The sequence below is a fragment of the Poecile atricapillus genome, chromosome 1 (assembly GCF_030490865.1).
Source record: "Poecile atricapillus isolate bPoeAtr1 chromosome 1, bPoeAtr1.hap1, whole genome shotgun sequence".
In the NCBI taxonomy this organism is placed as follows: domain Eukaryota; kingdom Metazoa; phylum Chordata; class Aves; order Passeriformes; family Paridae; genus Poecile; species Poecile atricapillus.
This window is the reverse complement of record NC_081249.1, coordinates 131714816-131728993: the sequence shown is the minus strand read 5'-3', so window position 1 is coordinate 131728993 and position 14178 is coordinate 131714816. Positions and strand designations below refer to the sequence as shown.

The 14178-nt window shown below is 35.8% G+C and overlaps 1 protein-coding gene across 2 annotated transcripts in view; it reads left to right on the top strand.

The window, feature by feature from the left end:
• SOX6 (SRY-box transcription factor 6) overlaps positions 1 to 14178 on the top strand; it is a 366339-nt gene that overhangs the window by 40073 nt on the left and 312088 nt on the right. For both annotated transcript variants that reach the window (XM_058851096.1, XM_058851086.1), the window contains exon 2: positions 9870 to 9940. The gene's annotated coding sequence lies outside the window, so the exon portion shown is untranslated. The remainder of the gene's footprint in view (positions 1 to 9869; positions 9941 to 14178) is intronic.

Here is a 14178-nt window from a genome sequence, read left to right as displayed (position 1 = left end):
TGACTTTTGAGAGTAATGTAATTTTTTTTTAAACTTAAAACTTTAAAAATATTTTAGGGGTATTTTTACTGAGTTTTACAAAGCTCTACGTGACTTAGACTGGGATTCTGCTGTTTCTGATCTCATTAAGTAGAATCTTATTCTCTGATTTTCAAGGAGCTGACTTGTTATTTTACCCACCATAGGGCACCAAAATTAGAAATGTGTATTCCTAGATCTTCAAATTATGGCTTGAAAGTTTCACAAACTTTATGTTGGCACTCTGTGCAGAGGCAAATGTCATCCAGTTCTAGTATTTTCAAGTATTTATCATCTTGTAAGGTTCTTTAAAATTTCTTTAGGCGGTGTTATATAGATGCAAAATATATTCTTGTGGTGATTAATAATAGTAATTTCTGGTGGTGAATTTTGTGTTGAATTGCCAGGTAATTATAATTCAGTTAAGTTCTAGAAATTTCTAAGAGGTTCATTACTTTTTTGGGATGAAAGAATAAAAGGCAAAATCCCAGATCCATAAAAATATTTGTTGTTCTGTGATAAAGCAAGTACAGGAGAGTTTGAACCCAAAATAGCCTAGGGTTTGCTATATTTCTTTGAGGGACCATAATTATTCACACTGAATAGCGTGTCTGCTGATATTTTGAAAATTCCTGTCCTCTGAGAACTGTAGAAATTTTCCTAAGTTTACTTATACATAGGTGGTTAACTTTGCAGTGCATTCTGAAGTGTTCAAATGCCAGAAAAGAGGGCAGAGTCACCTGAAAAAAGGGAAATTTCTAGCTCAAAGAAGCAAATTGTGTCGAGTTAAAGTAAAATAGAGGAATTGGAAAATGATACAATAACAATAAAGAATAAAAAAGAAGACAACCTATGTACTTTATGGGTGCCAGGGAGTAGTTATAACTTGTGCTCTAATGATTTGTTGGATGGGTGTTACTCTATTGTTCACTGTGTTGTATATTAAAAATAAAATGGATAAAAATACCACCCTAAAATTCCACAGCAGGACCTGCTTCATATAGCTCAAGAGAGAAACACATTTGAAATACTTTCTATAAAACTTTCTTTTTAGAGAAATATAAGTTATTCTCTCTACATTTTTCTTTTCTTCCTTTCTTTCGTTTAGTTAAAGCAGTGATAGGATCTTGTAATGAGACATGTCAGGCTGATGAGTTAATTTGGTGAAACTTTTAGGTTTGTGAACTTCTTGAGTGTGAATTATTTTTTTTTAAATTTTCTTTTTTTTTTTTTAGTAAGATCAGTATTCCACTTACATTTTTGAAATATCACATGCAAAGCACCTAGTAACCACCCCTCTAGCCATCAGCTTTTCATCGCTGCCTGTCAGTATCTTGCTGAGGGCAGGTGCAGCTAGCCTGGGGCTCAGAGATGTCAAGCAATGCTGGTAAATGCCTGGAGATATGGTTTTATATGACTATCTAAAGACGCTATGACTATCTAAATCATTTTCAGCACATGAGAAACTCAACCCTTCCCCCAAATTTGCGTTTCAATTTGTGGCTTGGGGTATTCTGTCCTAAAGTGCAGGGTAACTGACTCTGAGTTTATTAATATGTGATTTCCTATAAACAGTACAAAAAACAGGCTATGAACAAAACACCTGATCTTTTTGGACTGATAGAAAGTAGTGCTTTAGTTTTTAACCTCTTTGACTTTAATATCCAGCACTGTGCTTAAAATAAAATGGAGGAAGGGGTCATCATATAATTTTTTTGATGGGCAGCGTTGCCTGCAAGAATTTCTATCTGTGGTGAACATATTTCAGTTCTGGCTTCAAAATATCTTGCAGAAGTGAATTTTGCAGAAAAAACAGGAAATACAGATCTTTAGATGATAGGCAACAAGTATTCATCAAAATCTCAATTCAAATTCTGACAGAGATGTCATAAGTGAAAAATCCAAAGAAACTAGGGCTACACCTGGTAAAGTTTCCAAAGGGTGAAATCTTATCAAACTGATAGTTTTACTATTGCAGGCAAAATTCTGTTTCAAAGTGTACTCTTTCCTTAATTAACCCATTTTCTTCTTGCTTTTTTAACTAATGAAGTAGTCATCCTTTAGAAGACACTGAAAGTAGGCCAAAAGGTTTTTATTTTGAGGGCTTGATGAGATAATGTGATTCATAATTTTTTGGGTATGATCTATTTGTACAGCAGGTGAGAGTTAATTATCTTCAGGACTGATAATTGTAGATAATCACAAATAGAAGGGTCCTTTGGGCAGAATACAAAGCTATATCCTTGCTGCGGCACTCTGTGCCACCTGGAACTTGGGAAGAGTTTTCCCACAGAGGATGCGCATGTAAGGTGAGATCCTAATTGAATGGATCCTGGAAGAAAGAAATTTTATTTACTTTTCTAAAATTAAGTTAAAATTAGAGCACCTGGACTTCCTTTTCTCTGATTATACTGTCAGGATAAATGAATTTCAAAAATGGGAGCTGAGAGGGGAAGTTAGTGTACGACAACTAAAAAAATGGATTTTAGCTGTAATTATTATGTTCAGGGTTTCAGGGAAAGAAAACTCTGAGAAATGTAGTAAGGAGGTTTTGTCCCTCAGGGAATCCAGGGAAGTAGACCTGAAGGCAGACATTCTTAAGGTCTTCTAATTGATTTTTATGTCCTACTTAGCTAGCTTTGAAAAATCTCAGCTTCATTTACATTGGACTCTCCAATAGAGAACCCCAATATTTTATCTGGATTAATATTGCTTTCACTGGGAACAAATTACACACTTATATTGTTATATTACAAAATAGATGGGTCAGAAAAATTGTTAGTTTGTGTGCAGCTGGCTTGTCTCCTTTTTCCTTTTCCCTTTTTCTATTCTGTTTTCCTCCCTTTTTTTTTAAAAAAAAACCAACTTAAACCAGCAATCTCCTTTTTTTTGTTGTTGTTTAAGTACACCACAGTCGGGGCAGGTTGAATGTCCAATTGTCAGGGAACCATCAAATCCACGTACTACATGAGATAATTATGCTGGAATTTTAAATATGGTGATGTGTACCTACACACAAGTATTATTGTTGATATCTCTGAAATATCAGCTAAACATTTCATCTATCTTACCATTTTTAACTCTGGGAAATAGCAGTTAAATGGTAAAACTGGGCTTTCAGAATTACCATTCCCCCTGCTCTCCCCATATATATATGTATTATATAGATATATATAATATATCTTTGCTCAAGGGCTTTAGTTTCCTGTTACTATTCCAAGCCTTCTCTATGCATATGTAGGTGTCACGCTATAAAAAAATTGTACCAAGGAGTTTGCATCTGGTAAACGTAACACAAGTGCAGCCAAGTAGGTGTTTAAGCCGAAGTGCAGTGAAAGTACCTGATGAAGATGTATCCTAAACACTTTCAGTGGCCTGAGTGTGACAGCATCAGGCACTGAAGGATGCTCAGTGACTCAAAGCCTCCCAAGCTAAGTTTCAGCTCTATGTGTTCTCAACTCTACATAATTCTTGATGCTTTGTTGGGCAAGGAAAATACAGTTATGGAATTTTTTTTTTCTTTTTCTTTCCAGAAAGACCTTTCCTTTTTGCTCAGAAGAGGTCATCACTTATATATAAAATATAAAAATATATATGGGCATATATATGGGCAATAGAAAAAAATGGAAGATAAATAGGTACCTGTAAATATAGACAGTTGATTTGCATCACAAATCATTCTGTTGTGTAACTGAATTTCAGTTTAGCTTCATGAAGCTCATCAAAGAGACTTAACTGCATGGTGAATTACAGCTTGAATAATATTTTATACTTTTTATGCTGTTGTTTTCAGTCATATGATTGAGCTGACAGAGCATACCCTCTTTTAAACATAGTAAACCAATTCTTCAGCAAAATTATTTGAAACATTGGTCTGCATATAAAAGAGAAGGGAACCTGACACATTATATATTCAAAAGATAAAAGGAGCTAAAAACTACTGAAAGTATTGTTAATTTTAGTACAATTTGGCAAGAAAAAATACATCCAAGTGGTAAGCTAACAGCTCCTGTATGTGTATTGTTGCATAAAGATAGTATTATATAATGAACAAAAATGTTATTATTTTGTGTTAAAGTTGCATCCAGAGAACCCTTATGAGACTGTATTACAGTCATGCCAGGAGACCCTGCTATTGTTGCAAGTCCCTGTACAACCGTAGGAAGAGATTAAAAAGCTATCATTCGACATGGTGAGAGCATAGTTGAGCCCCAGAGAGAGAGAGAGAGAAGAGAAAAAGAACGACCAAATATTATATTGCAGGTCAATGCCAAAGCTGCCCTTTCTGTCTTTGCATGGCTGTTTTTTGCAGGGGTGTGACAAAAGTGAGTCTCTGCAGAGTGACCCTGGGTATTGCTTCCAAGCCACGTCCTCCGCAACCCACATCTTCTCCAGGTGTAGAGAGTAACTCTGGAAGTGCAGTTTGGATCGGCTGTAAAGCTCGCTCTGTGTACTTGTTACATCCTTCTAACAGCACCACGTACTGCTTGGAATCCTGGCCATACTTGTAATGCTGTAACTTTTCATTCAGGGCTTAATTTACCTTGCAGTGCCTTCAGCACATGGATCTGCACATGGAAATGCTACAGAAACAGGCCCGTTGTGAAAGCTTGCTCTGTTTTCTTTAATCCAGTCGTATTGATCAGGAACGCCCCAGCCTGTGGCTGTGAAAACACCGTGTAGCTCGCCAGAAGTTCAGAGGCGTTGTTTGTGTCCCAGCACACTGTGTGAGTGGCAGTGGGCTGGTGCAGGAACTCCAGGGAAATTTGAGTCCCTTGATGTGGGAGCAGGGAGCCAGCAGCATTTACCACCTTTCCCTGGGCAACAGAGGAGGCTTTTGCTGTCTGCAGCCGATGAGTTATAACTGGAGTTCCTCCTCTCCCTTCAGCCTTCCAAGCAGTGTGGTGTATGTCTTGTGGTTCTTATCTGCTCGAAAGTATGCACACAGTGCTTATCAGATCTGGAATGCTAGCACCCTGCCTTTTATATGGAGGAATAAACGCATATTTAGGTATTTCTTTCATCTGCACAGTGAATTAGATGTTTTTGGTGTTTTCAACTGTAATTTTAGTGGTAGATGTAATAATACACTTAAATTAGTTGTTGGAGATATGCAATACTTTTTTTCATGAAAATCCTTTTTTAGATTTCAGTTGATGCTGCGCTATGAAGTGATACTACATATATTTTGTATTCTATGCTCACATCCTGTAAAAATTGGATGCTTTATAGATCTGCAAGTGGACAGCAGAGAAACCTTTCCGAATTGCCTGATGAAGATATTTACACAATAACACAATTATTTGTTAGAGATGAGATGATAAGGAGCTTTTATAGCCAGTTATATAATACACTGCCAGATAATGTGCCACTACCGAGTGACACCCTTTTGGGAAAGCCAGGGAACCACTGTCTGTGGAATTTGGCAAAAGTGGTGATGTTTATGGGGTTCCTTTTTTTAAGAGGTAGTTTACAGAAACACCATGGTTGTATGTATTTGTTGACATGTTTTTTGTAGGCAGATGTGGGGTTGCTCTAAACTGGAAGTCGTGTAGTTTACGTAAGTGCTAACCAGAGCTAAACTGGATTAGAGTGGGTTTGTGGCCAGTCATCTCCAAGTGTAGGCAGAGTGGGCTCATATCTCCCTGCAAAACTGTGGAGATGTAGCCTATTTTAGATACCTCTTTTGAGCCTCGTTTCTGTAATAACAACATCACAGCTTCTGGGGTGTAGAATTGTAAAGCACCTCTGCTACAGAGGGAAGAAATACTAGCACCTTTTTGTGTTATAAGGAACTAATAAGCACAAAGTAACTTCTGCTGAAGGTTCAGCAGAAAATCTGTAACAAAAGCAGCAACTGAGGACAGAGCTTTGGAGACCAATTTTTATGCTGTATGTGCCGTGGTGTGGTTCTTACCTCACTATGATGCAGCATGTGTTTTAAAATGACCACTTGTGTAACAGGTGGTGTGCTCTGATTCCTTCCTTGATGGATCACTTGACTTCAATCTCTGTTAGGGAGCACAGAGATGCAAATGATAATCACTGCAGAGGGACTACTTTAAAATGAAGAGTGATAGGAAAATAATGTAGTAGTTACTTTAGTTTGGTTGGGGTTTTTGTTTATTGATTGATTTGGGGTTTTGTTTTTGTTGTTTGTTTTTTTTTTTTGGCTATGCATAGAATCACAAAGAGTAAAGATTTCAAGAAACAAGCCAGCAAAGGCAATAAAATACAATCCTTGGGTGCTTGAACAAAGGGAAGCTAGGAGGAATTTGCTCGTAGTGGTAAATTACTGTGTTTGCTTTCCTGTTTCAAAATGATCACATATTAAGAATATCCCATGTGTAAGTAAAACATTTTTCATTGAACCATCTTGAAAGAGTGTCCTTTACCTGAATAAAGGAAGATATTTAGAAATGCAGTTCAAAGGTTTTGCATTACAATCAGCCTACTGCCTCCTTCATTTTTGTGATTGTGTCTTGACAGTTACAGGTCATTAATGATGTCTTAATTGTGAAACAGTACACATTTAAGGGTGTGAAATTGTTATGTGATTCAGGCCCTAAATGTGTAGTTTCATTTAAGTTTTATTCCTTTTTACAATTTCATATCATGCTATAATTCTGAAAATAGTTTTTTAATAGGTTTCAAATGATACATATTTTAGTCCTAGCAGCCCACAATGATAGGCCACATTCTCAAATGGTATAATGTGATGCCATGCTTTTTACTAAATAACTGCTTCCATTTTTTACTTCCAGGCTTCCTTCATCCTCACTGATGACTGTGCACAGAAAATACAGGCTACCTGTAGTGGCTCCATCTTAGATAATTCAGGATATTTTAATTAAGTATTTTTTAAAATTAGTATTTTTTTTTCTGCTTTCCAAAATTAATGACAATTTTTTTCTGAAGATTGAGACCTATGGGAATTACTGAGAGCTGGCTGGGTGAAAGGATGACTATTTGATAAGTGATATTTGGCTTTTTATGGAATTTTCCTTGGTTCATAAATATAGAGTAAAAAAGGTCCTACAGCCATTTAGTGATGTTCATAATCAGTTTTATTTCCAGCGTCAATATAAGCTTAGCTGTTTGAAAATGGAGTTATTTTGAAGGATTCTGTTAAATTGTTGTATGTCTGTGTGTTATTCTTAGGTCAATGAGAAGTGGTTAGCTTTAGTAACTACCAAAGGTACCTGAAATCAGAGTGTAAGTTGATCTTACAGCTTTTTTTTTCCCCCCTTTCATTGTGGCGTTGGGAAAGCAAGTCTTTGATAAGGATGGTAGCAATCTTCTAAAAATGCAGAAATTGCAGGTATTCTGAATGTTTTGAAAGCACTTCAACCGCAAAACATATGAGTGAATTTTCTGCTTGGATTTGGACCAATTAAAACTACAGAATATTTTAAAGACAATTTTGTCCTTAAATTTTGTCCTTGTATATGTTTATGCAATAGCTCTTCACCTGTGTGGTCGCCCACAGCTCAACTTGAGACATCTAAAGTGAAAACGTAAATGGTTTGATCAAAATGTTAGTATTTGATGGGCAGAAAGTTTTCTATGCGGATAAGAAAATAGGGTTTATTTTCAGTTTAAGAAAAAGTACTTGGACATCTGAAACTAACGAAAGTGATGGAAGCTATAGGAATACAGGTGTAAGAGAAGAAAAAGTAGTTAGCAACTCCTCCATCTATTTAGGTCATGTGGTTTACTTTTATGTGTCTGTTAGCTATGTTTTCTTTTGAGCAGAGAACTGTGCAAGGTAAAATGAGTCCAGCCAGTAAGAAAAAGGTTTTTTTTTTTTTCCCATGTAAACTCTAGATAACTCATATTTGAAATGTCACTGTGAATAACTGTTTCTGGTAGATTAGCCTGTTTTCAGCTTCTTTCTTGCACTCTGCTTGTGTTGCTGGTTATTACTGAACCCTTCCTGGATTGCACTATTTTACTCAATTTACTAAGGGAAAGTGGTTGAAGTTGTACAATCTACTAAATGCAACAGACACCTCTGCTCTGATGAGTCCATTTTGAACAGACTGGGCTCTTCAGGGCTGGGCTTTTTCCCCCCACCCTGCCCAGCTCCATAATGGATAAGCCTGCAGCTGGTTCACAGTTCTGTGGTGTTATCTGAGCAGCAAGCTTTCATTTGCTCGGGATCACTGGATACAATTAGCCCTGTTCTGCCTTCTCCCTCACTTGCAGTGTTTCTATAAGAATTAAGACTTCACATACATTTTGTTCTGCAGGATTTTTTACCAAACTAAACTTTTTCCCTGGTAGATTACCAGAGTGCTAAAGCTAAGTTTAAAATTTTGTATGTCTAACCTTTCCCCCTAATTGCTTGCCCAGAATAAAGGTTTGGTGCTTTGTTCCAAAATTCTCAACATGAGGTGGTGTGCATTAAAGTGTATTTATACTTTCAGATTAATTAACTGTGACCTTATGAACCACTGTCCTTGTTTAATTGGTGGCTCCAAAACACACTAATGGCATAAATCAGCTGATAATGAGATTCAGACTTGCTTTTAAAATATGTAATAACAACACTGCATTGATAGAGCAAATGAGATTTGTTGACTCTCTGTTGGTATTACAGGAGAGAAGACACAATTAAATGTGTACTTTCAGGATGGGGGAGGGCTTGGTTGGAATGAATAATATGCACTTCAGGGTGGGTGTATGAAATAAGGAGGATATTCTGCATCAAGATAAGTTTGGTATTCTCTCCTTGTCTCTAGGCACTGTGCAGTACTGGCTGGTGCACTTTAGGATACAGAAATGTTGTGGGAAGGTGTTTCTTAAAGATTACTGGGGGCTAGCAAAAATGACAATTTCATCTTTAAATATAGTTACATGTTTTTAAACTGAGCTTACACCCACTGTTTTATGAACTGAAAATTAATCAGATAGCTCTCAGAGAACAAAAAGGGTTTGACCTAAACTAGTTGCCCAGGCTCCATTACTATTTTCAGTTTAATGTTACCCATATCCATCCTCACATTTTGGAAAGAAAACAAGGGCTGTGCAACAAAGTTTCTTTGTTTTCCTAAGAACTAAAAATGTGCTGTATGTAGACCAAACAATAAAAATAAACTACTGAACTACCTTCTAATGCATGGGGGTTCTGGAGAGAGGAAACCATGGATATTTAGAGGCATAAAGTGAGTCATTGTGCTAGTTAAAGAATTTTATAAGGCGAGCTCTGTGGGTTTGAGTTGCATCTGTTACCTTTCCAACTAGAACTGAGGGGTATGCAGGAAAAAGAATGTTGGATTTAATCATGCCTTATAGTGACTGCATTGTACTTAGGCTAAGCTTCTAACTGGGATCTAGACCATAAGAGAAAAAAATCGTTAGTCTTTCTTCTTTGTATAAATTTTGCCTTAGATGCATTCCAATTAAATGACCTAAACAATAATTTTACACCAGGTAAGCTGTTAAATGCTGTTAACAAACTACTTAAATAAAAAAAAAAGTAATAAATGTTCCGTAACACTTGAGAAAATAAAAAAGGAAAACTCTCCAAGCCAGAAACCCCCTCACAGCTATTTTCCTTATTAAAAGATAACCATGCTTCCATTTATGACAGTTCTTAGAAGCCATAATGGGCTGGGTTGCTATGGTGTGAGATGCAGAACAATGAAATAATTGTTTCTTTTGCTATTGGCTTCCTGGAAACAAATTCTGTGTAAATTACTTGGCTGAAAGCGTGACAACAGTCTTGTGTTCTGTTTTATTTGATTCATGGTTAAAAATCATTACTATTTTATAATAAAAAAAGAGTAACATTTATCAGTTCTGGGCTTTCTCTTGTTTCAACTTTTTTTTTCCTTTTATATTTTCAGGTCAGTTTCATGAATTCAAAAGCAACTTACCAGTGATTTCTGGGAGCTGGGGCTGATTTTCTTGTGTATTTGTAAGTATTTAGTCTTTTCCCTGTTATGTGCATCTTTCTAATACTCTTTTGACATGAGGAATGGAAACAATTTTAAAATGTCACTGTTGTATTGCAGTTTTAGTATGTTCATTTAGCAAGAATTTGACCTCACTACTTTAAAACTTTTGGTAGATTTTTTTTGCTACCAACTTATGCTTCTGCCATTCAGAGGAGCTACAAATACTGAATTAAAAGTAAATATTATTATTTCAAGCTTTATTTTGTTTTTTTTAATAATAACAATGATGGGAGAACAGCTTACAGTAACACATCAATGGTGGCTCTTGCTAATGACACCACCGCATCATGTTTTTGCAATGAAAATAATTTCTAGAAAAGAATTGGGGCTGTGACTCAAGACAGGAATTTTAGAGGAAATGCTGTGTGGTGTTATTGAGGAAACACTAGGATGACCAGCATTTGCTGAACTAGGAATACATTTTTATATCCCTTAGAGAAATCTGGCCTTTATGGTTTCAGCAAAATCATGGTCATTGAGGCCACAGCTCAGGAAGGAAAATATTTCAGAGTATGCCCAAGGTGAAATATCAAATTGGACTGCACCTAAACAGAAATACTTCGAGATAAGAGAAGCTAGAGGAGAGGATCTGGGAGGAAGATAGTTACTCATTAAACAAATAGAAAGCTTTCAGAATTGCTGTTTTGGCTGGTCCTCAGCTTTAGTCAAGTATAATAAGGAAAATCTAATGGGCCCTAGACTTGGCATGATATAAATTATTGCAATACCTCATGTATAATGTAGTATAAAAGAAACCAATCTATGCAGCTTGTTCTCTTAAGTCACAAATATAGTTTATGAATAAATATTTATTCAATCATTTGTGGAAAAAGATGTTCACAAAATTGCATTCATCACTGGAAAAATATGGCTGGTACTCTTCTCAATATGGAAATGTGTTCAATTTGTACTAGCCCTTCCTCTTTACAAATGTTCATTTTCACATATGGTTTTGCTATTCTATTTGCACTTTCCTTCATTTACAGGTCAGCATTTTTTTAATGAACATTCTCAGTCAGAAATAAAGAAAATATTATCAAATAAGATAAACAGTTTAAAACCAAGTATTACCATTGAAAAATAGTTCTGAGAAGGCAATATAAAGTGATTACTGAATTGAGAGGGAGGAATTTGTTATGTTCTTTCTGGCTTTGCTACTGCTTATTTTTTTTAAGCAATCAGTTTATTTTCTTCATTTTTCTCTTTTATAAACGGAAATAGTAATATATTAATCTATACAAAGAGTAGCTCTTTATGCTTCAATATAGAGCACACTTTCCATGGAATGGAGTAAATTCATCAGTAGTTTCATGGTGAAGTTTTTGTGTACCAAGCTAATTGGGTGAGAAGTATTGTAAGTATTGTTCAGTTCATGTTCATGTAGTACTACAAACATAGAAAGGACTTTAGTAATTATATTGTGAGCAACTGGTCCGAGTCCTGCTCTTCTCGGCTGACATCAACAAAGAGCTGCAGTAAACAAAAGTGACATAAAAAGGTACTTTGAAAAAAATCGTTGTGTTTAGGTCAATCAAGCAAGTATTTAAGCTTTCATGAGAGGTATGGCCTGTTTTGATCACACGACTGCACACTGGCTGTTGCAGGGAAGGCTGTTAGTACAGCTGAGACACCTGACATATTGTGGCTGTGAGAGCTGGAATGTGGTTCAGCAGCCTGAGCAGCAAAGCTGAGCTGATGGCTGCATGAAATGATGAGCCACAGCCTGGCCTATGATTGGTGTCCTCTGCAACCCAGACCTCAATCACAGCGACACGAATATCTGGAGAAGCCAACACTATGCTGACTGTTCTTTGCTTAAGCAACTCATTTTAGTGTTTAGCACTGTATATCTAGAAACATATGCTAACCTTAAGTTCACATAAACTGAAAATAAAATTAAATGTAGGAGGTACTGATGGATTCAGCCCTGAGTTTCCTCACATACTGAGAAAAGCATTGAAGAACAGCTTCTGCAATAATATAGGTTTAGAATTTCTTAAATCATCTCTATTGTACCTCTCCTACTTAGAAATATTCTGTTACATGACAGATACAGATTCCTGCAATGTGGTAACAGGCCTATGTACAATGTCCTAAATGAGACTGATAAAATAGAGGACCTGAGGTTCCTTTCCATTCAAAAACTTGATTTCTGCAAATACTTATGCATGTGAGCTGACCATGGAAGCTGATGGACTCAGGACTGGGACCTGAGACTGAACAAATAGGCCCTAAGCAAAGGAGATGGGAGCTTCAGGGGTTGGCGTGGAAGACAAGAAGTTTGCTTGTATAAGGAGTTTTGAGAATAAATTCTAAGAAGCATTTAAAAAATGCTAATGAGAAGTGTATACCTTTATCATGTTAAGGTATAATATTTGGGCATGTTTATATAGCGTGTTTGTTTGATCTGTACTCCAAAGGGAAGGAGTGCAGATCAGTGCTGGGAGATTGATCTTTGAAACTGTGCATATTTTATATGGGAATACAGCAAGATCAGCTAAATGCTGCTATACGTCTATACCAAAGCTATTTCAACCAAGGGCTATGATAACTTTTTCCTCAAATTTTTTAAAGTTTTGTCATAGATGCATTCTGCTGTAACATGTAATTACTTGGATCATCCAGTTCGGGCAACTTTGGGAATTTTTTGTCATATTTGGCTAGTTTTGTTCAGGTGAAAACAGGATTGATGATTCATACAAAAGTAAATTTCATGGAAAATGTGACATTTGTGCTTTTGTTTTATGCCCACAGAATAATTGTTCTAACTAAATGTTACTTTTTTCAAGAATGTGGTTTTAACATGGTTTAATTTATTTCATTGTTCTTCTCAAGTAGGTTTCTCCAGTAGTAAACTGTAATAGTTATTTAAAGAGATAAATGGCAAAATAAATGTCATCTAATAACACAGCATTTAAACCCAATTTTACTTGTACATCAGCAATTAGATACATCTTGTTACTAGCAGTTCATTTTTGGTGTAAACATTTTATTGTGACTTGACTACAATGTGAAAGCACTGACAGAGTGAGAAAAATAAAACCTGAAACGAGGGGTGTTAAAGCGCATGAAGCTTCAGTATCTTGAGCTCTACAGTGAAAAACCTTGGTTGAAAACTTGGTGAAAATACTTGATTTTATCCCAAATATAATTATATTTATTTAAAAACTAACAACAGGATTTTTATTTTAAGAAGCTTTGAGAACAGAACAAGAAACACTTAGGAAATGCACACATGCACACACATTATGACACAACAAAACTGACATTGTAAATAGGTAAATTTTATCTTTTCAAACACTTACTCTAATCAGCATGTCAACAGAAACATGCTTTGCTTCGAATTCAATATTTAATATTTTTCCCTAATCTTGAAAATTATTTAATTGTGAATATTTGTACAAAAAAAGTCAAAGAAAGCACAGCTTATTTGGAGCAAATGAAGACATAGATCTTTGGTGCTATTACCTTATGGGTTTAATTGATATCATGTGATGTTCTAGTGTATTACAGTAAATATATTTGGGAAAATATATGGTCTCTACTTTTGACAAAAACAGGATACTGAACCCAAGTCTCAAAAAGTTGAACTCTCTTTTTCTCTTCATAAGACAGGGCTGTTAATCAGCATTTTGGTCAAGGAGATGTTTGCCAGCTTATCACATACCTCTTTCTATAAATGAGTGTTTCAAAGTTCCTATTAAGACAGAAAAGTTATGCCTAACTAGAATCTCTGTTTGCTGCAACCTTTTTTGGCTTGTGTGTGCTGGAAGAATCAGAGGCCTTTATCCTCTTCTGCCTCCTTTCCTGCTGACATTGTGACATGCTAATGTATAATAATATGGTCAAACCATCATTTTACTAGACCCTCAGCAATTTGAAGTTCTATTTTCCTGGGTTTATTTTATAAATGGTGAATATAAAATCGATTTCTAGTGGAACCTTATCTTTCTGTTTTTATGTAAGGGTTGAAACACACAAATTTTCTAGTAAGAAAGAAATTTCCAGTATATAATATGTGGTGTAAATAAATAAAAAGAAGAAAACAGACTGGAATAATTTTTTTTGTCTGAAAATGATTTCCTGAATATACGTATCTTAGATGTTCTTAAGAGACAGTAAGTTGAGTAGAAAGAAAATGGAAGCAGGAAAAGCATTTCTTTCTAAAACCTGGTGCCCAAACACATTTGCCAGTGAG